Below are 23,201 nucleotides of genomic sequence, written 5' to 3'. Positions count from 1 at the left end.
ATGAAAACAGGAATCTTCCAATTTAGTGAGGGAGGAATAGGAGGGAAAAACAAAGCAGAGAAGCCACTGATGTAGTGAAAAGAGCCCCAGCCTCGAAGTCAGCAACTAGTCCAGAGCTGTCACCAACTGTGCTGCAGAACCATGGGCTTAATGGCTCTATGCCTCAGTTTCCCCACTGGCCACATGAAGATAACATCCCTTTATGTCCTTCACCAGTGAATTAAAAAGCAGTAAAGCTCCTTTAACTACACAGTTATACAAATACAAGGTGCAGCTAGTTCAGAGCCCAAGCCAAGTGAGTAAATGTTGCCTGAGGGGGAAGAGCCTGGAAACTGAGAAATTCTAAGCAACTAGCAATGAGGTTATTGCTCCAGAAAAGGAAAAGTTGTCTTCAATGGCATTTGACTGCCTGATTCCAGTAAAAATGACTCAGTTATTGATAATGGCTGAGAAGAAAAAGTAATCAATTATCATTTACTGCATTTATACAATTACATTTATTGAATAGTATTGTGTGTCTGGCAAAGACACGTAAATAGATAGGAAAGGAATCTGTACCCCTGAAAAGGCAAACAATGTAGCTGGGGAAACAATTTATACTTAAAGGACAAAAAACAAGGATGCAAATATGAAACATAAGCAAAAATAAAAGTGAGTCAGGGTCTGTGACAGACAACTGCCCAGATCTGAAAAGGAAGGTAAGACTGGTATGCTCACCAAGGCACACTGTAGTTCTCTAAATCTTGTTCCAAATTACATGCCTATTTAGATTCTAGTTAATTACCTGCTTTTTAACAATCTATTTTGTAATGTAAGAGTACAATTGAATGTAAACACACTCTCCTCTCTAACTCAGTCACAGGTACAAGAGGGGACTTTTGCTACTTGCCCCATAAGATCAAAATCAAAACATACACCTGTTCCGGGAGATACAGACCAGGAACCTAGTCCTGGTCTTAGTCCTAGGAGGAAAAACAAGGGGGATGGGAGAAGGGGGACAGCATTGTAAACTCAAACCTTTAAGATGATACAAGTTGGGGGTGGGAGGTTTTTAGTTTTTAGACAAAGGCATTTAGTGCTTTTTCCCTTACATTTTAAAACGTTAGTCTGTTTATGTTATGTGTATTTTATCACAATTTATAAAAATACATTAATCTGTCAACTCAGTAATAGAGGATCCAAAATCATTTGCTTTTTCTGGGGTCCTCTCTGTGGCCCAAATGCTAAATAGGTTCTCTTAGGTCAGCATTTGTCAAACATTTTTGACTGTGCTCCATGGTAAAATGTTCACTTTACAGCACAATCCAGTATACACATGTGTGTATGTGCATGTGCATGTGTGTGTGTGTGTGTGTGTGTGTGTGTGTGTGTGTATGGGTGTATGGGTGTGTGTGTGTATTCACATGAAATAAGCAAAAGTTTCATTAATAATACCCTTGCTGTGTGCAAAGCAGTCTGGAATTTTCTACTTAATTTTTTAAATTAAATAGAAATTTTCTATTTCTATTTTTTTTTTTTTTTTGGTGGTACGCAGGCCTCTCACCGTTGTGGCCTCTCCCGCTGCGGAGCACAGGCTCCGGACACGCAGGCCCAGCGGCCATGGCTCACGGGCCCAGCCCCTCCGCGGCACATGGGATCCTCCTGGACCGGGACACGAACCTGTGTCCCCTGCATCGGCAGGCGGACTCTCAACCACTGCACCACCAGGGAAGCCCCTCTATTTAATTTTTTTAAATGCTGATTTCAACTTATTAAATTGATTTCTCAGTGGGCTACGACCTGTGTTTGAAAACCACAGTCTTAATTCATCTCCTTTCTCAGAGCATAAGTCTTTCTAGTGAACAGGACAAATGACTCGCTCAAAGTTAAATATCAACTTGCAAGTTTTCTCCCTGTTACTTTGCCCACTGTTTCGACTTTCTACCACCCTGCACTTGAGCAAATATTGATTGAGGTTTTATGAATTGGTAGGCAGTGTTAGAAAACAAAACATAGATAAAGCCTTTTCAAATGCTTTCAAACATGCTTTGGTCAGTCATGGCCGTACTCTGCTGGTCACATAGTAGGTCCTCCCAGCAACCACTACAGACGCCACTCCAACCTACATTCAGCTCTGACCACAGCTCCTATTTGACAAGCTGTATCCACTTTCTTTACTTTGGAACCCTAAGCTCAGGGCAATCACTTTAGGGCCAGAATCATAAAATAAAAATATGGAGCTCTGCACACTGGAACAGGATGTGTTCCAGAGAATGAAGGTGAATTGTCAGCTCATATATTTGAGGTTGATATTTGAGGTTGGTACTATTTTCCATTTTATTTTGCATTTTTTTCCCTTTAAAATGTACTTGGAAACCTTCAGTTTCCTGTCCTAATACTGCTGACTAAATTATTCTTTGTTTCCCCTGTGCTAAAAGGAAGCTTACATGGGAGAACATGGAACAGGAGCAATCCAGGTTAATATGGTGGAATTTGCCCCTACTTTATTGCAAGTGGCAAAAGTTACTCAGGGAAGGGAAAGAAGAATATATAATTAATTTTAAAATTAATTACAAGAATATTTATGCCAATGAGTATAGTGGTCAAAGTCAGAGTTTTGAGCAGGATATAAGGTCCTATTTAGTTAGCCCTTCTAGTTTCATAATAGAATTTCAAGTTTGGCAGGAACTTTGACTCATGTACCATACATGGCCTGTAACAGATGTCCACTAAATATATGTTGAATTCATTTGACAAAATTCCTCTACTTTACCCCATCAAGTGGTTGTCTAGCTTCTCCTCAATCTTTCCAATGAGAGCAAATTTATCACTTCCCAAACCAGAGAGCCTTGGATGGTTCAGACAGTTAGAACGTTTTCACCTAGGGAATTCCCTCGGTGGCCCAGTGGTAGGACTCTGAGCTTTCACTGCCAACGGCCCGGGTTCAATCCCTGGTCAGGGAAGACCCTGCAAGCCACACGGTGTGGGCAAAAATGAAAGAAGTTTTTTTTGTTTGTTTGTTTGTTTTTTGCGGTACTCGGGCCTCTCACTGTTGGGGCCTCTCACTGTTGGGGCCCCTCCCGTTGCGGAGCACAGCCTCCGGACGCGCAGGCCCAGTGGCCATGGCTCACGGGCCCAGCCGCTCCACGGCATGTGGGATCTTCCCAGACCGGGGCACGAACCCGCGTCCCCTGCATCGGCAGGCGGACTCTCCACCACTGCGCCACCAGGGAAGCCCAGAAAGAAGTTTTTCACCTATGTTATACTGAATTCTCTTTCCCTCTATTTTTGATAAATTGGTTATTGTTTGAAGACTGCTCTCACGTCCACAGCTGTCTTCTCTCCTTCAGGCAAAATATCTTAATCCCTCCTAAGGGCCACCACAGGACGCGATTCCATGTCTTCCCACCCACTAGTCACTTTTGGAAGCATGGTCTGACCGATTCAGATGGTCAAGCAGAGGACTGGAGCAGGGTTACCACCATTCCTCTGTTCCAGAGGCTTCTGCCTGTACACATCCCATTTGTCTACCACCACATTCACTGCATTAACAACCACTGCACATTGTCAGCTCATGCTGAGCTCTTGGCAACAGGGTTCAAAAAGAACAGATTGGCCTTTGGAGCAGAGAGACCTGGGTTCAAAATCGAGTTTTGCCATGTACTAGCTGACTGTGCTACTATTCCGTATTTCTCTCTTTTCCGTGGATAATGTGATATCCACATATTGTTGCAGTCTGATACACTATGCATAGACTATCTTCCCCAGTTTATTGCCACTCTAGTTAGTGAATGATGGGGAAGAATCTAGTCTCTTTGGCTGGGAACATCCTTGAATATAGAGCTGAATGACGGACAACAGCTAAGATTTACTGATCATCTACTGTGTGCTGGTAACAATTCTAATCCCTTTATAGTATTAGTTCATGCACTCCTCATAACAATCCTTAAAAATAAGAATAAATATTATCTCCATTTTCCAGGTGTGAAAACTGGCATTATACAGAGGGAACTTGCCCCAGGTCACATGGCTAATTAGTGGTGACAACGAGAATTCAAATCTAGGCAATCTAGCTTCTGAACCCAGCCCCAAATGACACCACTGTACTGCCTCATTATAAATCTAACCGTGACACAGACTGACTGCAAGGCAGAATTTTTATTAAAGAGGTTCAGGGAACATCCAAGTGGGATTTGAAAAATTTGAATATTTGGGGGGGATCCATTTATTTTTCATTTCAGATTTAATTTTATTTCAAAATTTGGATTCAGATTCATGTTGAGGGGGAAATCTCAAATAATTCTAAAAATAAGACTTTGGAGAGTGACTGATAGTCCAGAAATCTAAGTACAGGTTTAACAGAATTGCGATGCATTCATTTTATTTCTACAAGACAAGCTGATTTATTAAATTCTCAATATGTGTACTTATCTTTGCTAAGGAGAGTTATTGAATTAAAATAATTATATTTGTTCCTAAAATATCAATGAATCAGTTTCATCTTCCTCTTTTTGACATCTGTAGCTTACAACTCTTTCACTTATGTCTTAGTTTCCCTTCCTCTATGGTGTAAATCTGGCATCTTAATAATACGTCTGATAAACTCTGTGCAGTATGGCCAAACTTAGTATAAGTTGAGGTCTTAAAAAAAGGGGGGGGCTAAAAAAAGAGGCTTTTGAATGTGAAGTGCTGGCTGGCTGCTGATGTAAAAGGGGAACATGAACAAATGTGTAAAGAAAATACTTGCAAACCTAATTAAATCTAAATCCTAAATCAGCAAATCCAGGGTTTGGAAAATATCTTATCATCTGAAACTTTTTGGTTTCTTCAGCTTAATATGTGCAAGTAGACAAATGTTCCCTTGGTTTGGAAAATTATCCTGCCAACAGTTTTATTTCTCATACATGGAAATGTGGTCAAGCAGGCGACTGTTTGGTGGTTACATCCACGAGGGCTGGCCTGCCTTCCCTGCTTTATCGCACACAGTCTCCTGAATGGTAGGGAAGCTGTGTCCTACGGCTAAGATTCCCAGGTGTCAGTCTATTAATATTCACTGAGCCCCTACCCGGTTTGGGTAATGGGCTGAGTGCTTATACTGGGTCAATTTTAGCCTGCCAACAATTCTGTCAAGTAGGTACCATATCCGTTTTATAGACGAATATGTGGGAGTGAAAAGAACACAAAGTAATTGATTCCAAGTGGAACAGCTTAGCTTCAGATCTTTGAGATCTTCTATCTTAAAGCCACCTTTCGCACATCTCAGGTATTGAGACATTGAAATACTATCCAGCAGGCAGATGGCTGAAGCTCTGTGCCCAGAATAGAGTGACTTACTGCCAGGCTCCAGCCTGGACCTTGTAACCATAGCCATCTTAGGAAGGTTTGAGTCCAGTTTATATTTGAATTTGATGCCACAGGCATGAAATAAAAGACCCTAAAATATAAAGACAAGGTCACTAAGTGCAGTGTGCCTGGGATAACCATCCCCCAGAATGTTTCCTAGAAATAACCTGTGCTAAAGTGAGATTTGAAATTTGCTTAACTGATGACATGAAAGTCCACAGCCCCCTACCAGGTGATCAGAAAGCAGCTAACCTAAAATATTATCATTGTAAACCATCTCTAAACGTCATAAGATTACTGCTTCTGAGACTGGATTCAGACAGTGAAGCATTTGAAGAGACCCACTGACTTCCACAACAAAGTCCACGCCAGGACTCAAAAGTAGGCAATGGCTGCAGAGAGTTGCAGAGAGAAAGAGAATCCAGGAACAGGAGGCAGCCCTGCTGAGCCCAGTGCCCTCCCCGTTGCCAGCGGGGGATCCCGGGTCCAGCCTTGAGGGACCCTGTGGACAGGAAGGGTTCCCTGCGGGTGTTGAGATGAATCAAGCTGATGTGGATTTTGAGATCCACATGGAGCCTAGACTCTAGCCCAGGGCTTCTTTTTTTTTTTTTTAAACATCTTTATTGGAGTATAATTGCTTTACAATGGTGTGTTAGTTTCTGCTTTATAACAAAGGGAATCCGCTATACATATACATATATCCCCATATCCCCTCCCTCTGTGTCTCCCTCCCACCCTCCCTATCCCACCCCTCTAGGTGGTCACAAAGCACCGAGCTGATCTCCCTGTGCTATGCGGCTGCTTCCCACTAGCTATCTGTTTTACATTTGGTAGTGTATATATGTCAATGCTACTCTCTCACTTCGTCCCAGCTTCCCCTTCCCCTTCCCCGTGTCCTCAAGTCCATTCTCTACATCTGCATCTTTATTCCTGTTCTGCCCCTAGGTTCTTCATAACCATTTTTTTTTTTTTTTAGATTCCATATATATGTGTTAGCATACGGTATTTGTTTTTCTCTTTCTGACTTACTTCATTCTGTATGACAGACTCTAGGTCCATCCACCTCACTACAAATAACTCAATTTCATTTCTTTTTATTAGCCCAGGGCTTCTTAAACTATAAAGAGCATGGGTGTCCTGGGAGTCTGTTAAAGTGCAGATTCTGACCCCAGGTGGGGGCCTGTGACTCTGAATTTCTAACAAGATCCCTGGTGATGCCCAGGCAGCTGGTCTTCAGAGCACACTTGAGTAGGTTTTAGAGCAAGAAGTTTTTACTAGCAGTTTCTCCAGTACTCCCACAGAGAGGACACACTGTGTGGCCAGCTGGCATGAAAGTGCTTTCTGCATGGCAGCTATCTTTATGTGGCTAAAGGCAATTACTGGGGCTATCACAGCTTAAGTAAAAAACCCTCAACCTTCAGCTTCTTTGCTGGGAATCCACAGTTTCCAAACAACCCACTCATCCTGATTTGAGAGCATTCCCCCCCCCACCCCACCCCCGCCCCGAGAAGCCCCTAGACCCTGATGTGAAGATTTGGCCTAGAGGACAGTTCTCTTGCTCCATACAAGTTAATAAACAGGTCTTATGAATCAGTGTTTGTGCCTCTGGGTAGCAGATTACCTGATGACCCTTGGGTGAACTGATAAAATTGAGTCTCCGAAACAAAGGAATGACCTAGAACTGTTGTGAACTTCACCAAGGACTCTGGGCTGAGAAAACCAGTCCCTGCACACTCTGCTCTGGAACCTTTCCTGAGACAGGGGCTGGGCTGGAAGGACGGTAGATATTTTCAAAAACAAGCACCACCCCCAATTTTCCCCACCCCCACCCCAAACAAACAAACCAACAAAAATTCTTACTGGAAAACTAAAGGGAAACAAATACTAAATCACTATCCTGCCTCCTTCCCCAACCCACTCACACATTCATAGGATATGAAACAGATCACAGACTGCACATCTGGAAGCCTAGTTTGGGAGCCTAGGTAAAGGTCAGCTTGAGTAGGCCCTCGCCTTGACCGTTTTCCTTTTCTTCGCCTGAGTTGGCAGAGGGAGTGGCTTCTGGGCAAGGACACTCATACTTGGAGCTGGGGAGGGCTGGTGCTGGCACAGTGTGGGTGGCACAGCTGGCTCTTGCCTGGGAATGCACTGTCAACGTTATCCTTTCCTCCCCCCACCCCACAGGGATTGCCCTGACCTGAAGCATCCCTGGCCACCCAGGCCCTCCACTAGAAGCTGAGCCTCAGGTGAGCCCCTGATCCCTCCCCCAAGGCCCTGCCCCTCTGCACAGTGCCCACAGACGCCACTCCACCCTGTCTGGAAAGCTCTGTGTCATTAGCTCCTGGAAGGCCAGGCCTTGCCTCGACTCGTTTCTTTCGGTCACTAGGCTCAGTCATGAATGGCCCTAAACCAGCATCCTGCCTGAGTGGCAGGGGGCACCCACCCTGTGCTTGTCTGCATGGCGTCAGCTCCCTCTGCCAGAGGCACTGCATTACCTCATCCTGTTTCTAAGCCTGAGCTTGCTTTGGGACTATCTGTCAAAATCAGAGTCAAAACTCTGATTTTCCACGTGTTCAGAGAATAGAGAAACTCTGTTCCCATTCTTCTCACCTTATTAACAGTGTATTGGATGAACATTTGTGGAGGATCCACTGTGTGTCAGGCACTGTGTTGAGCCCTGGTGATAAAGAGCTGCCTCAGAATGCTTCCCTTGGGTTCTCTCTGATGACTTACCCGTCTTCCAGAAGCCCACCATTCCACTTCTATAGTATCAAAAGCCTTTGAAACATTAAGAGAAGCTTCCTTGTTTCATATTTAGGTATCACTTAAAACAAAATGACCAGCACAGAGGGCCCATAGAAGTGCTTCACTGTTACCCACTTCCAAGAATTTTTGTAAAAACAAGCTAGGCAACAGATGTGCAAATGCCATGAGTTATCAGAAAGAAGGTAAGTGATGAGTTGAAGGTCAGGTACCCACATGCTCCCATCTTCACCTCTACAGTGGAATTCATTCTGCTCACTATACAAACACCAATTTGTGTCCTCTCTAAGTGCCTATTCTCAGGTGCCTGCTGGATGCCCCCACCTGGATGACCCACTCAAGTTCAACCTGTCCCAAAGAGAACCCAACACCTTCCTCCCCAAACCTGGTGCCCCTGCCTCCTGTCTTCCCTGCTCCATGACACTGTGCTTTACAGATTCTGGGGACAGTCCTGACAGTCCTGGGGACTCTCCCACAGTCACCTGTTGGTGCTCAAAAATGTTTATTGAATGGAGCTCCTAAAACAAACTGCATTTACAAAAGTACATCGGTGGGTACCTGAGTGCACAGAACGTAGTCGAAAGGGAGACACCCCAGACTAACAGGTAATTATAAGGGAAACTGAGTGTGGGAGATACACGGGAACTCTGTACTATCTCTACAATGTTTCTGTAAACCTAAAAGGGTTCTAAAAATTAAAGTCTATTTAAAGGGAAACAAAAAAAGAGTAGGAAAAAAATGAAAAGGTAAGTTGTTAAAAGTTCAGGAATTGCAATATAAATGCAAAAGTTGAAACTCAAGGTGAGATGTGCTTGTTGAGGAATCATTAGACAAGGGTATCTGGGAGTTCAGAGGAGGGAAGACTGTGACCAGGGATCTTGGGGAGGATCCTGGAAGAAACAGACCTGGGAGTCCTGAAGGTACCGTCTGCACAGGCTGTGAGCACTTTGATACCCCACCTTTAGATGTTCAGAGTTGCTCACAGACACAAAGAAGACAGCTCTGAACCAAACAAGCCTAGGTGTTTGAACTCTCAACTTAAGCTCTCTGAGTATCTTAGAGATGTTCGTCTCTAAGTATCTTAAACTCTCTAAATCTCCATGACCTCTAATCTGTAAAATGGGAATAATAATTCTCACCTCACAGGTTTAAGTGAGATAATGCATGCTAAGTGCTTAGTACAGTATGGGCACCTTAGAAGGACTCAAAACGTGTTAACTGTTGCTGATACCGTGTCAAAACTTCAGGTCAAATACTGTATGACATCACTTACATGTGGAATCCAAAAAATACAACAAACTAGTGAATATAATAAAAAAAAAAAAAAAGCAGATTCACAGATACAGAGAACAAACTAGTGGTTACCAGAGGGGGGCAGGGAGGCAATCTCGGGGTAGGGGAGTAAGAAGTATAAACTACTAGGTATAAAATAAGCTACAAGGATATATTGTACAATACAGGGAATATAGCCAATATTTTATAATAAGTATAAATGGATTAGAACCTTTAAAAATTGTGAATCACTATATTATACACATGTAACATATAATATTGTACAGCAACTATACTTCAATTTTTTTAAAGTATATGAAAATTTGCCATTTTTGGAATCCACAATAAAAAATACTTCGGTTTTGGAAAAACAAACAAACAAAAATACTTCAGGTCAGAGTGACTCCTAAACTAACTGTCCTCCCAGTTTCTTCTCCCCACGTCTCTCACTCTCAGCTCCCATTCGGGTCAGACTGCATTTGCCCCCATATCCTGACTTTCTAGGCTGACTTTTTGCATCTTTCTCTCTCTTCACCTCCTCCATTCAGGCCCATGGTGTTCTCTGCCATGGACCCCTTTCCTCTTCCACAAATAGGTTCTTATTCTTGTTGTCTCTCCCCATCACTGACTATGGCTTCCTGACTCCATTTCTCCACACTTGTCCTAATACCTGCCAGTTCCTCTGGGTCTTGTTGTAGCCAGCACCCCCAATGCCATATTTATTTGCCCCATCATAGCTATATCCTAAGATTCACCTTTAGTTGGAATTCAAAATTAATAACAAAGGGACCACCTTATCCTATAACACTTCAACCCAAATGTATACTTTTTCTACTAGAAAAGAAAGGGATAGTTAAAGCAGTTTCTGAGAAGTATAACATCTGTAGTACCCTATGGCATGGTACCATCTGGTTTATTGGGAAGGGGTGCAAAATAGACATGGCCTGAGGGAAATCTCAAGTGAGAGGTTGAGATTATCAGTTTAGTGAGGAAAGAACCCTTTCTCTCTGTAGCAATAGCCCTTTACTATTAGCAGAATGAGATGTCCTTGGACATCTGGTGTTCATAAGGTTAGCCATTGACCAGGAGACTGATAAAATTAATCAAAGGGTCCATATCTCCCTCCTAGGCACACCCTTACTTTCCTGCAGTTTCCCAGGGCCTTAGATCCATCAGAGCAGTAAAGAGCAAGATTAGCATAGGGCCATAAATTTAGATCCTGGGTCATTTTAGCTGAAAAGCCCTCTAGCACAGTGTATAAGAACCCTCATTCATTGCTGGTAAGTATGCAAAATGGTACAGCCACTCTGGAAGAGAGGTTGGCAGTTTCTAATAAAGTTAAACACAGTTTTACAGAACAATCCAACAATCGCACACCTAGGCATTTACTCAACTGATTTGAAAACTTAGGTGCACACAAAAATCTTCACATGAATGTTTAGAGCAGCTTATTCATAATCTCCAAAAACTGGAAGCAACCAAGATAGTTGCTTCACCAATAGGTGAATGGATAAATAAATTTTGGTGTATGCATACAATGAAATACTATTCAGCAATAAAAAGGAATGAGCTATCAATTCATGCAAGAACATGGAAAATATTGCTAAGTGAAATGCATACTGTTAAGTGAAAGTAGTCAGTCTTAAAAGACTACGTACTATATGCTTCCATTTATACGACATTCTGGAAAAGGCAAAATTATAGAGACTGAAAATACATCAGTGGTTGCCAGGGGTTTGGGGAGTGGGGAGGGCTTAATAAATGAACTATATTTTAGAGCAGTAAAACTATTCTTTGTGATACATGAGACTATGCATTTGTCAAAACCCATAGAACTTGGGCTTCCCTGGTGGCGCAGTGGTTGAGAGTCCGCCTGCCGATACAGGGGACACGGGTTCGTGCCCCGGTCCGGGAAGATCCCACATGCCGCGGAGTGGCTGGGCCCTTGAGCCATGGCCGCTGAGCCTGCGCATCCGGAGCCTGTGCTTCGCAACGGGAGAGGCCACAACAGTGAGAGGCCTGCGTACCGCAAAAAAAAACGAAACAACAAAAAAAAACCCATAGAACTTTATAGCACAAAGACTCAACCTTAATGTATGCAAATTAAAAAAATAAGTTAGTAGGTCAGGGGAATCCCGGAGTGGAATACAGACTGTGATAAAAGAATATTATTAAAATGTACTATATAACCTTACTGAAGAGAATGGAGGGTAAGTGCTGACATAAGTGACTTTGGAAATGAGTGGAGGCTGTAAGACTAAAGACTAAAGGAACTGTACATAAGCACTGTACTCTAATTGATGAAGTTGTTTCCCATGGGGGCATGGGTTAACAATTCTGAAACCACTATACATGTATACTGGGATTGAACAAATAAATAAATGAATGGCAGATAGTGGGAGGCAGATTTCTCACTCTTGGAGTGTGAAGTTACAGATAAGCAAGAGGGGAGTCTAGAATGAATCATGTGATACTAGATAGTTGCAGACATCACTATGAATCTGTGTTTAGCTTAATGTGGATACAGATAGATATAACAGTAACAATTATGGATGTGTGTATATACACAGATTAGTATATACGTATAAAGAAAGAGAGAAAGTCAACAAAACCAAAGTTGGTCCTTTGAAAAGATCAAGAAAATTGACAAACCTTTAGGTAAACTGACCAAATTTAGAAAGAGAAAAGAAATCCACTCAAAACATGAAAATCAGGAATGAAAAAGAGGACATCATTACCAAACCTACAGAAATTTTAAAAGACTATAAGGCAATACTATGAACAACTGTATGCCAACAAATTAGATAACTTACGATGAAATTGACAAATTCCTAGAAAGACACAAACTGCTAAAACTGACTCAAGAAGAAATAGAAAATCTAAATAAGCCTATAGTGAGTAAAGGGATTGGATTAGTAATTTTTAAATTTCCCACAATTTAAAGCCCAAGCTCAGATGACTTCACAGGTGACTTTTAACAAATGTTTAAAGAGGAATGAATAAAAATTCTTCAAAAACTCTTCCAAAAAATTAAAATGGAAGGAACAATTTCCAGCTCAGCCTATGAGGTTAGTATTACCCTGATGCCAAAACCAAAGACTTTACCAAAAAAAAAAGAAAGAAAGAAAAGAAAAAATACAGCAATATCTCTTATGAATATAGATTGGAAAATCCTCAACAAAATACTTGCAAACTGAAATCAATAACATATAAAAAGGATTATACACAATGACCAAGCAGGATTTATCCCAGAAATGCAAGGTTGGTTTAACATCTAAATATCAATTAACATAATATACCACATCAATAGAATAAAGGACCAAAACCACATGATCATCTCAGTAGACAGCAGAAAAAGCATTTGACAAACTCCAATACCCTTTCATATAAAAACACTCAACAAATAGAAAGGAACTACCTCAACATGATAAAGAGCATTTACAAAAAACCCACAGCTAATATCATCCTTAGTAGTAAAACACAGGATGCTTTGCCCTAAAATCAGGAAAATGACAAAGATGTCTACTCTCACCACTTCTATTCAACATTGTGCTGGAGGTTCCAGCCAAAGCAATAAAGCAAGAAAAAAAGTATCCAGATAGAAAGAAAGAAGTGAAACTATCTCTATTTTGTAGGTAATATAATTTTACCTATAGAAAATCTTAATATATCTATTAAAAACCTATTAGTATATACATGTAAATATATTTCCTAGCTCTGCCAAAGAGAGGGCCTAGAAGCAAAAACATTCAGGTACAATGAGCACATCTAGTGCCAGATCTTGGTTTTTAATACCATTCTCCAATAAAAATAAACCAGGCTACCTGGAGAAATGGCTGGGGCAGGGAATATCCAAGATGAATCTAGAGCATCTTCTGGTGCCAAAAATAAGGAACTTCTCAAGGGACAAAATGATGGAGATATGTCTATAGCACAGGAGCCAACTGAAGGAGCTCCCTGTGGCCAAAGCTGGAACAATTAGAGCAACAAAGTAAATAGCAAAATACTAGATTATTATCCAAAGCATAAAATAAATATTGATGAGCCCCTACTAATATAAATAAATGATTGACTAAATAAATAAATGGGAAAGATAGACAAATCTTCTGTACAGAAGAATTCCTATACAAATAATATATGCAGATACTGTTCCATTAACTAACTCCCTACCCCTAGAGTGTGGACTGTGCATAGTGACTTCTTTCCAAAGAGTACAGTATGAAAAGGGGAGAAAAAAGAAAACTTACAAATAGTAGTACCTCAACTAGGTAATCAAAGTCAACATCAACAGAGATAAGCAATGTTGATAGGACCCTTGATATAATGTGAAGAAAATGGCACTTTTCTTCTGTGGTTTTCCTCCCCCAAACCCGTAATTCCAATGCAATCAGAGGGAAATATTAGACAAACCACAATTGAAGGACATCCTACAAAATATTTGACCAGTACACCTTAAAACTGTGAAGTTCACCAAAAGAAAAAAGAAAAGCCTGAGAAACTTGTACTTTCTAGAGGAGACTAAGGAGACACAACTACATGTAGTATGGTATCCTGGATGAAATCCTAGAACAGAAATGGAACATTGGGTAAAAACAAAGAAATCCATGTTAACTATGGACTTTAGTTAAGAATATGCATCAATTTTGGTTCATAAGTTGTGGTAAATGTACCTCAGTAATGTAAGATAACAGTAGGAGAAAGTGGGTGTGGAGTGTATGGGAACTCTCCGTATTATCCTTGTAACTTTTCTGTAAATCAAAAATATTTTAAAGTAAAAACTTTATTTAAAAAAATATACATGGGTGAAGGAGGTCAAAAGCTACAAACTTCCACTTATAAAGTCATAAATGTCATGGGGATGTAATGTACAGCATGGTGACTATAGTTAATAATACTGTATTACATATTTGAAAGTTGCTTAAAAAATACACACACATTATACAACACATACAACCTAGTTATAGAAAAGGAATAGAAGAAAAAATAACAAAAAGTTAATAGCAAACAATTAAAATTTTTTTCTTTTTCATTAAATGTTCCTTAAAGAATGTATATTACTTTGAACATAAAAAATTTTTTTAAATAAAATAAACCACTTTATTGGGAACTCCCTGGCAGTCCAGTGGTTAGGACTTGGCTCTTTCACTGCCAAGGGGCCGGGTTCAATCCCTGGTCAGGGAACTAAGATCCCACAAGCCCTGCAAAAAACAAAACAAAACAAAAACACAAAAACAACTTTGTTGTTGTTCTTTCCAGCTTTATTGAAGTATGGCTGACAATTTAATCTTGCATATATATATATATATATATATATATATATATATACATATATATATATATTTTTTTTTTGTCTGCGTTGGGTCTTCATTGCTGTGTGCGGGCTTTCTCTAGTTGTGGAGAGCAGGGGCTACTCTTTGTTGCGGTGTGTGGGCTTCTCATTGCGGTGGCTTCTCTTGTGGAGCACAGGCTCTAGGCTTGTGAGCTTCAGTAGTTGTGGCACACAGGCTCAGTAGTTGTGGCTCACGGGCTTAGTTGCTCCGTGGCATGTGGGATCTTCCCGGACAAGGGCTCGAACCTGTGTCCCCTGCATTGGCAGGCAGATTCTTAACCACTGCACCACGAGGCAAGCCCTAAACTTGTATATATTTAAAGTGTACAACTTGATATACACAGACACCATGAAATATTTACCACAATCAAGCTACTTAACATATCTATCAGCTCACATAGTTACCACATTCTTTTCTTTTTGTGGTGAGAACACTTAAGATCTATTCTCTTAGCAAATTTCAAATATACAATACAATGTTATTAACTATAGTCATATTGTTAATAACATTAGACCTCCAGAACTTATTCATTGTGCATAATTGATATTTTGTACACCTTGACCAAAAATTTTTCTTCCCCACAACTTTTTTTTAAAACCATGGAAAGAGAAAATGAGTATTTGTTTAAAAACGAACCCTGGCTTCTCACTTCTACTTCTATTATATAATAGGAGGCACATCTTTCTCTTCTGCTGAACAAGGTGCAGATAATAGATTTGTGTAGGTAGCTAACTCCTTCTGAGCACATAAAATGTGCATTTATGCATCAATCAATTTTCATAACAATCCAGTGAGGTGGGTACTAATGTAATCGTCATACCCATTTTCCAGCTGAGAAAACTTAGAGTGGTTAGGAACTTGCCCAACTAATAAGGGGTAGAGGCAGAAGTTGAATCTACGTCAACTGACTCCAGAGCCCATGCTGGCCTGTGCTCCCATGAATCCTGCAGCCTGCAGGCTGGCTGGTGTTGGTTAATACCCAGGGTTCAGAGTGATGGCAGAAGAGTAGGTAGGCAGGTCCTGAGCATCTCTGCCTGGCAGACACCTAGGCCACAGTCCCCTTAGGGCTTCCTGGTTCCCCCCAGACCCCAACCACTGTAGAGCCATGGGGATGGGGTGAAGTCTGTCCTTCCCTCCTCCGCAGTAAGCCCCCTTCTTCCCAGGAGACAGTGAGGGGAAACAAGGCCATTGCTGACAGGGTCACTGCATTGCACAACATCCACGTTTGTGAGTGGTGCTCCCTGGAGCTGCAACTCAGAGGTACGATGGCCGGTGGCATAGTCTGTGAGATAAGAGAGGGGCCATCCCAAGTGAGGGAGCAGAGCAGGCCACAGTCTTGGGCAACCTGGGCTTGGGCAGAACAGGTGAACCCAGGTTTCCCAGCCACTGAATCACCCTATGCCCCAGTACGTGTGCACCAACAGCTTCCCTGTGGCAACAGGTCTAAGCCAGAGACACAGGGCCACCTTGGAGACAGAGGTTCCTCTCCAGAACCCTCATTAGTACCGTGAATGCCAATTTAACAATAATGAGAAAGAGAACACAGAGCTCTGACTTGGGACCACACTGTTGACATCTGAAGCCTACACTAAACTCTTCTTTAGCATAATGCTATCTGCCTTCATTGAGGGACTTTATAATGAAAAGTCATAGGAAACTCATGATTGAACTTATTGTAGGAGCCATTAAGGAGGATGGCCATCAGTCTCTCTTGTGAGGTTCTAGGAATTTTTCTAGGGTTTCAGTACCAAAAAAGGCTGAGCTTCTCCTGATCAACTGCAGAAACATTGCTGTGAATCTTGCTCCCAATCGTGTTTCTTTCTCTGCTGTAGCCCAAGGAAGTCAGAATCCATTCTAGGGCCCTATTCCAACAACTGTGCAAGACTTCAGGATGTGTGTTTTTTAGACAGAGGCCCAACCCACCTTGCTTCATCGTATTTTCCTGTCATTCTCAGTAGGAGAATGGCTGAAACAACAGACTTGGAGCCAGTCCAACCTTCTGCATTGCCATTTACCAACTGTGTGACTTTAGACAAGATACTTCACCTCTTTGAGTCTGTGTCCTTATCTGTAAGATAATAGTACCTACCTCAGAGCGTTGTTCTGAGAATTAATAAAATTATCTGTGTAAAATAATTAGCCCAGTACCCAGCCTATACTAATGCTCAATAAATGATAGCTAATGTAATAATTTTTAAGTTGTATTTATTCTCCATTGCCACCTCAAATCCTCTTTTGGAATGATATAGGGGTAAAAACAAGTACAAAGATGAAACTCTTAGGTAGACCAGACTTTCCCCATGTGCCTATGTGGGACATTCTTTCCCTATTAGACGAACACAGAAGAAACCAAAATGTAATCAGAAGAGTGGTAGGTAGAATGGAATTAGGGTAAGGGAAGTCTTTCTCTGGAGATTACCTGAGGCTGAAGAGACCTGCCTCTCCAAGGTCATACCTTCCCCATGGAAAGGGTTGTACCAGCTCCAGAGCTTCCTGTTGTAGGATCAGTTGAGGCCTTGGTCACACCTGCAACCCAAGGCAACCTCTCCCAATCCTGCTGCACGCCCCTCTCTGCAGATGTTAATCCTGAGGGCATCTTTAATAAACTTCCTGTGTGCAAAGCTCCCTCTTGGTCTGTTTCCCAGACACCCTACCTGTGACAGTTGTAAGGTTTGATTATCAAATGGCCCCATCTCCTACAGTCTAATGCGTTTGTCTCCATGATGGGCACGTACCCTCCTAGTTCCCCTGACAGGGCACTGTCCCCTCAGGGATGCCTCCAGATCTGGTAACCTATAGAAGCTGATCAAAATTAGAGACTGGGAGAAAATGCAGAAATCCTAATGTTTCCTACATAAAAGAAAAGGAAATTTTAATAATCCCATGAACCACTAAAGAGGAACAATCCAAACCATCCTTCTCAGAAGTACTTTGTATTGAAGTTGCTTCACTCTAAAAGGCTCTTGAGTAACAACTGAGTTTTTGGCTCCCTCCCCCAACACCCCAGCTCAAGTTAAGCAAAAAGGGAAAACCCACTGTTTGCTCTGGGTAAGAAACTGTACAAAAATTTTAGACGCTAATCAAGAGTTTAAATTTTAATAGCAATAATGAGTTCCTTGAAGGAGCTCTCACTGCCTGGATTTGAGCAGAGAGGGAACATACACAGAGGTGTCAAATTGCAGCTTGCAAGGTGAGGCTTAACCCCTGAAAACACTATATGAACTAAAGCCTGTTCTCCTAGGTACCTTGCAGGTCACTGATTCAATTAGATATATTAAAAATAGTGCATCTGGGGACTTGCTTGGTGGTCCAGTGGCTAAGACTCCACGCTCCCAATGCAGGGGGCCCGGGTTTGATGCCTGGTCAGGGAACTAGATCCCACACGCTGCAACTAAAGATCCCACGTGCCACAACTAAGATCTGGCTCAGCCAAATAAATAAATATATTTTTTAAATGCATCTGTAGTGATTTGGTCGAGAGGGGTGAGGTCGCAGTAAACCTTATGGAACTCAGGGGCAACTATTCTAAATTTCCAAAGAGAGTCCTTAGAGATCCTGTTTATAATTGTACACACATGAAGTGTGAACATGTTTTTGAATATGTATTTTACCAGTTTTTTGGGCCATAGTCATAATAATAATTATTTACCTGGGCAAAATTGTCTCCAGGATACCACTGGGGTGCAGAGTGGGTGCTCGCAAGTGGGTGAGCAGCTGAGAGAAGCTGTCTTCTCAGAGGAAACGGCTCATTGTCCTCTGGTCCACACTGCCAGGTTTAGCTTTATCTCTTTTTTGAGGAACCTGGTCTTGGGTCTGTTGACCAAGCTCACCATGATAATCTATTATCAGATGAGATACAATCTGGATTTCCAACGGACACAACGTATGATAGACACTGAGCTTCACACATAAAATTTTAGTTATCAAGATCATATTGGCTTTATTTTGATATAACTTGATTTTATTATTTGCTTTGGCTCACACCAGCATCGCATATGCGTTCACTTTTTAACAATAGGCTGTAGAATGTGCTTACGACTTAAATAGGATATCATGTTAGCCATTTCTCGGCATTATATACCTTATTAAATATCAAAGTAGCCTTTCTTTTTCAAGGATTTATTGGTCTGTAGTGCCTCTACCTCAGTTCCTTTTTGTTGGTTATTTTAAAAAATATTTTAAAATGTATGCCCATAGTGACATTTATTTGCCCATTTAGGTCCCTTGAGCATCAGAGGCTTGGAGAAAAGACCCTCAGTGGCCGTCTCATCCCTCCCCATAGTGCACAGATGCGGGAACTGAAGTCCAGGGAGCCCCTGTAAAGAGGAGTCGTTTCTGGTAAAAGATTTCAGAAATACTGTATTTGTTGGTAAGATTAACAGCATGATTCCATCTGTGTTATAAAAAAGGAGATATAAATATTTTTTGCTTATAAATATTTTTAAATAATTTCTGAAAGGACACATAAGATATTATTGATAATGATTAACTTCAGGGAGTGGGTCAGGGAAAAATTCATTTTTCGTCTTATAGCCCTCTGTAGTATTTGAGATGTTTTCTTCCCCTTTGTTCATATATACATAATACATTATATCATATATAATCCCACGCGGCTTGTGGCATCTTAGTTCCCCAACCGGGAATCGAACCCGGGCCCTGGCAGTGAAAGTGCAGAGTCTTAACCACTGGACCGCCAGGGAATTCCCAGGAATTTTTTATATTGAATGAGAAAGAACTCCCCTAACAACCTCTGTTCTACAAATGCAAACATGATAGACTATCAGCCTTGAGGGGTTTTTCTACAGTAGTAGTGGTAGGCTCATGGTAAGCCAATTGTTTTGACCTAGTGACCCAAACGCGGCCCCATTCATTTTAACCATAATTATACCTAACTCTTGGAGCATTTAGCCATGTGAGTACCATACTTGTTTTGTAAACATGTATCCTACTTGTGAAAAAGTAGAAGGTGATTGTAAGATCTTAAGAAAAATTTCTGGACCACAGTATATCTCTGTGGAGAAAGATAAGTAACAAAATAGAATGTGAACAAAACCATAGGCTCACCATGACATACCAGTGTTTACCAGATACATTTCAAAGGACATAAGTTTGGGAATCCCCAATGGGCCATAGAACCCCTATATACCTCTATATGTGAAAACAATGAATCAAGAAGCTAGAAAATATGTTATGCTCTCCTTACCAGTAAATTCCTAATTAATGATTCAAAACTGTAGCAATCCATAATTTCCTTTTTTGTTTCTATACAAAAACTACTTCTAGGGCTTCCCTGGTGGCGCAGTGGTTAGGAATCCGCCTGCCAATGCAGGGGACATGGGTTCGAGCCCCGGTTCAGCTGCAGAGCAGCTAGGCCTGTGCGCCACAACTACTGAGCCTGCGCTCTAGAGCCTGTGCGCCTAGAGCCAGTGCTCCGCGACGAGAGAGGCCACTGCAATGAGAGGCCCGCGCATGGCAATGAAGAGTAGCCCCTGCTCACTGCAACTAAAAAAAAAAAGAAAAAAGAAAAAAAAGCCCAGGAGCAGCAACGAAGACCCAACACAGCCAAAAATAAATTAATTAATTAATTAATTTTTTAAAAAAACCTACTTCTAGAGAGGCCCACAGTAGATACTAGATAAAATCTTATAAAATCGAAATGTATAGTTCCTGTGTAAGTTTAGAAAGCACACACATTGTCTATACTTAATATAACATAAAGAATAAGAACGTTACCTTACATCCCACTCAAAAAAATTCTGGGTGGTTTAAAGACATAAATGTGAAAGACCAAACTAAAAAACAATATAGAAAATCATATTCTTTGGATCCATCTCCTAAAACAAAGGAAATAAAAACAAAAATAAACAAATGAGACATAATTAAGGATCACAGCAAAGGAGACCATCAACAAAATGAAACGACAACTTACTGAATGGGAGAAAATATTTGCAAATGATATGACCGATAAGGGATTAATATCCAACAACCTGATTAAAAAATGGGCAGAAGAAATGAATAGACATTTTTCCAAAGAGGAAATGCAGATGGCCAACAGGCACATGAAAAGATGCTCAACATTGATAATCATCAGGGAAATGCAAATCAAAACCACAATGAGATATTACCTCACACCTGTCGGAATGGCTATCATCAAAAAGACCACAAATAACAAACACTGGCAAGGATGTGGGGAAAAGGGAACCCTTGTGCACTGTTGGTGAGAAGGTAAATTGGTGCAGCCGCTGTGGAAAACACTATGGAGGTTTCTCAAAAAACTAAAAATAGGGACTTCCCTAGTGGTGCCGTGGTTAAGAATCTGCCTGCCAATGCAGGCGACATGGGTTCGAGCCCTGATTGGGGAAGATCCCACATGCCGTGGAGCAACTAAGCCCATGCGCCACAACCACTAAGCCTGCGCTCTAAAGCCCGTGAGCCACAACTAATGAGCCCACGTGCCGCAACTACTGAAGCCCGTGCCTAGAGCCCATACTCTACAACAAGAGAAGCCACCGCAATGAGAAGCCCGCGCACCGCAACGAAGAATAGCCCCCGCTCTCCCCAACTAGAGAAAGCCCGCACGCAGCAACGAAGACGCAAGGCAGCCAAAATAAAGAAAGAAAGAAATAAAAACTAAAAATAGAATATCACATGACCCAGGAATTCCACTCCAGGGTATATATCTGAAAAAAACAAAGATACTAATTCAAAAAGATGCATGTACCCCTATGTTCATAGCAGTATTATTTACAATTACCAAGACATGGAAGCAACCTAAGTGCCCATCAACAGATAAATGGGTAAAGAAGATGTGATACGCGCGTACACACATGCACACACATAATGGAATGCTAGTCAGCCATAAAAAAGAATGAAATTTTGCCATTTGCAGCAACATTGATGGACTTGGAGGGCATTATGCTAAGTAAAATAAGTCAAGCAGAGAAAGACAAATACTGTATGATATCATTCATACGTGGAATCTAAAAACTACGACAAACTAGTGAATAAAACAGAAAAGAAACAGACTCATACAGACAACAAACTAGTGGTTGGTTACCAGTGATGGTGGGGGGGAGGGGCAGTATGGGGTAGGGGAGTAAAAAGTACAAACTATTAGGTATAAAATAAGCTACAAGGATATATTGTACAACATGGGGAATATAGCCCATATTTTATAATAAATAAGTGGAGTATAACTTTTAAAAATTGTGAATCACTACATTATACACCTGTAACTTATATAATATTGTACATCAACTATACTTTGAAAAAAAAAGAAAAAATATACAAACCATCTTTATAACTCTGGAATAGGAAATGGTTTTTTAAATAAGCTATAAAAACCATAAAATAAAATATTGATAAATTCTATTCCATTGAAATTAAGAATTTGTTTTTATTAAAAGATTCTATAAAGAAAGCAAAAAGTAAGCTACAAACATTTCTAACATATATAACCAATAAATTATCTGTATATAAAATATATATTATAGTTTGTTAAGCCAATTACATATGTTATACATTCTATTTTGAGAATATATTTTACAGTAAAAAAAAATCAAGAATGACAAACTGTAGATTTGGAGCTGGACTGAACTGGCTCTGTGACTAAGTGACTGAATCTCTCCAACCTCAGTTTTGTCATGTTATGAGTGACTGTAATAATAGTTACTTCCCCGTAGGGCTCTCAGAGCCAAGTATGAGTAAGCAAACACCTGATACATGGCAAGAGTGCAACAAACGGTTAATGATTATAACCGTAAATAAATAGTGTCAGAGCAGGGTCAGAATCAAATTCAGCTCCTTAAATCATCCTGATCTAAAACAGCACTGTTTCTAGAACACGTGGTTGGACTTAAATGGCCTTGGCTGTGGAGGGAAGGGAAAGCAGATATTGATGGATAGAACCTGTCCACTAGGCTGCCTCTTACAAAGCCAATGGCGTAAGCTCCCGGTTATTTCTCCTGCTCTTCCCATTCACTGGCTCTGAGGCAGGCACCGTTTACAGCAAACATCACCTCCCACAATGAGTCCCTGCACAGAGCCACCCACCGGCCTGTCTGGGAGTCGGGGTGGGGCGTGTGGACTGGATTCCGGGTCTGGACCCCTGGGAGGAGAAAGGGTCTCAATTAAGACCCATTCCAGGAACGAATTTCCATCCCGAGGCTCTCTGTTCACCAAAAATACTCCTTAGTGGCGAATAACCTCCTTACATTTTTAAATAGGAGAAACCAATGTCTAAAACTCACTATAACCCCGACTCAGCAGCACTGAAAGTAAGAACTCTTACTCTGAACAGGTTGAGCTTCTGAGAGAAATTCCTCCAAATTATTGGTCCATTCTTAAATTGTCTATTTTGTTCATCATCACACTTAGAAATGTCAAGTAAGGGAAAAAAAAAAAGAAGAAAGGCATGACTAAGGCTGGTTTCAATCCTGATGACTGAGACAATCAGGGCCAGGCCAGTTGAGAAAGCCCAGGACTCCAGGGGGCACCTCTCCATGGAAGGACCAG

The 23,201-nt window shown here is 41.1% G+C and overlaps 1 long non-coding RNA gene across 3 annotated transcripts in view; it reads left to right on the top strand.

Annotated features, from left to right (window-relative positions):
- The window catches only part of LOC109547866 (uncharacterized), a 56,078-nt gene extending 54,071 nt beyond the window's left edge, over nucleotides 1-2,007 (top strand). Inside the window, exon 10 of one of the 3 annotated variants that reach the window (XR_004526380.2) lies at nucleotides 1,535-2,007. This is a non-coding gene — a long non-coding RNA (uncharacterized lncRNA). The remainder of the gene's footprint in view (nucleotides 1-1,534) is intronic. The other 2 variants (XR_004526385.2, XR_004526383.2) reach the window with 2 other exon arrangements.
- The last annotated feature ends 21,194 nt before the right edge of the window (nucleotides 2,008-23,201 follow it).

The sequence above is a fragment of the Tursiops truncatus genome, chromosome 4 (assembly GCF_011762595.2).
Source record: "Tursiops truncatus isolate mTurTru1 chromosome 4, mTurTru1.mat.Y, whole genome shotgun sequence".
Classification (NCBI taxonomy): domain Eukaryota; kingdom Metazoa; phylum Chordata; class Mammalia; order Artiodactyla; family Delphinidae; genus Tursiops; species Tursiops truncatus.
Note: the sequence above shows the minus strand (reverse complement) of the source record. Positions and strands in the feature narration are given on the sequence as shown.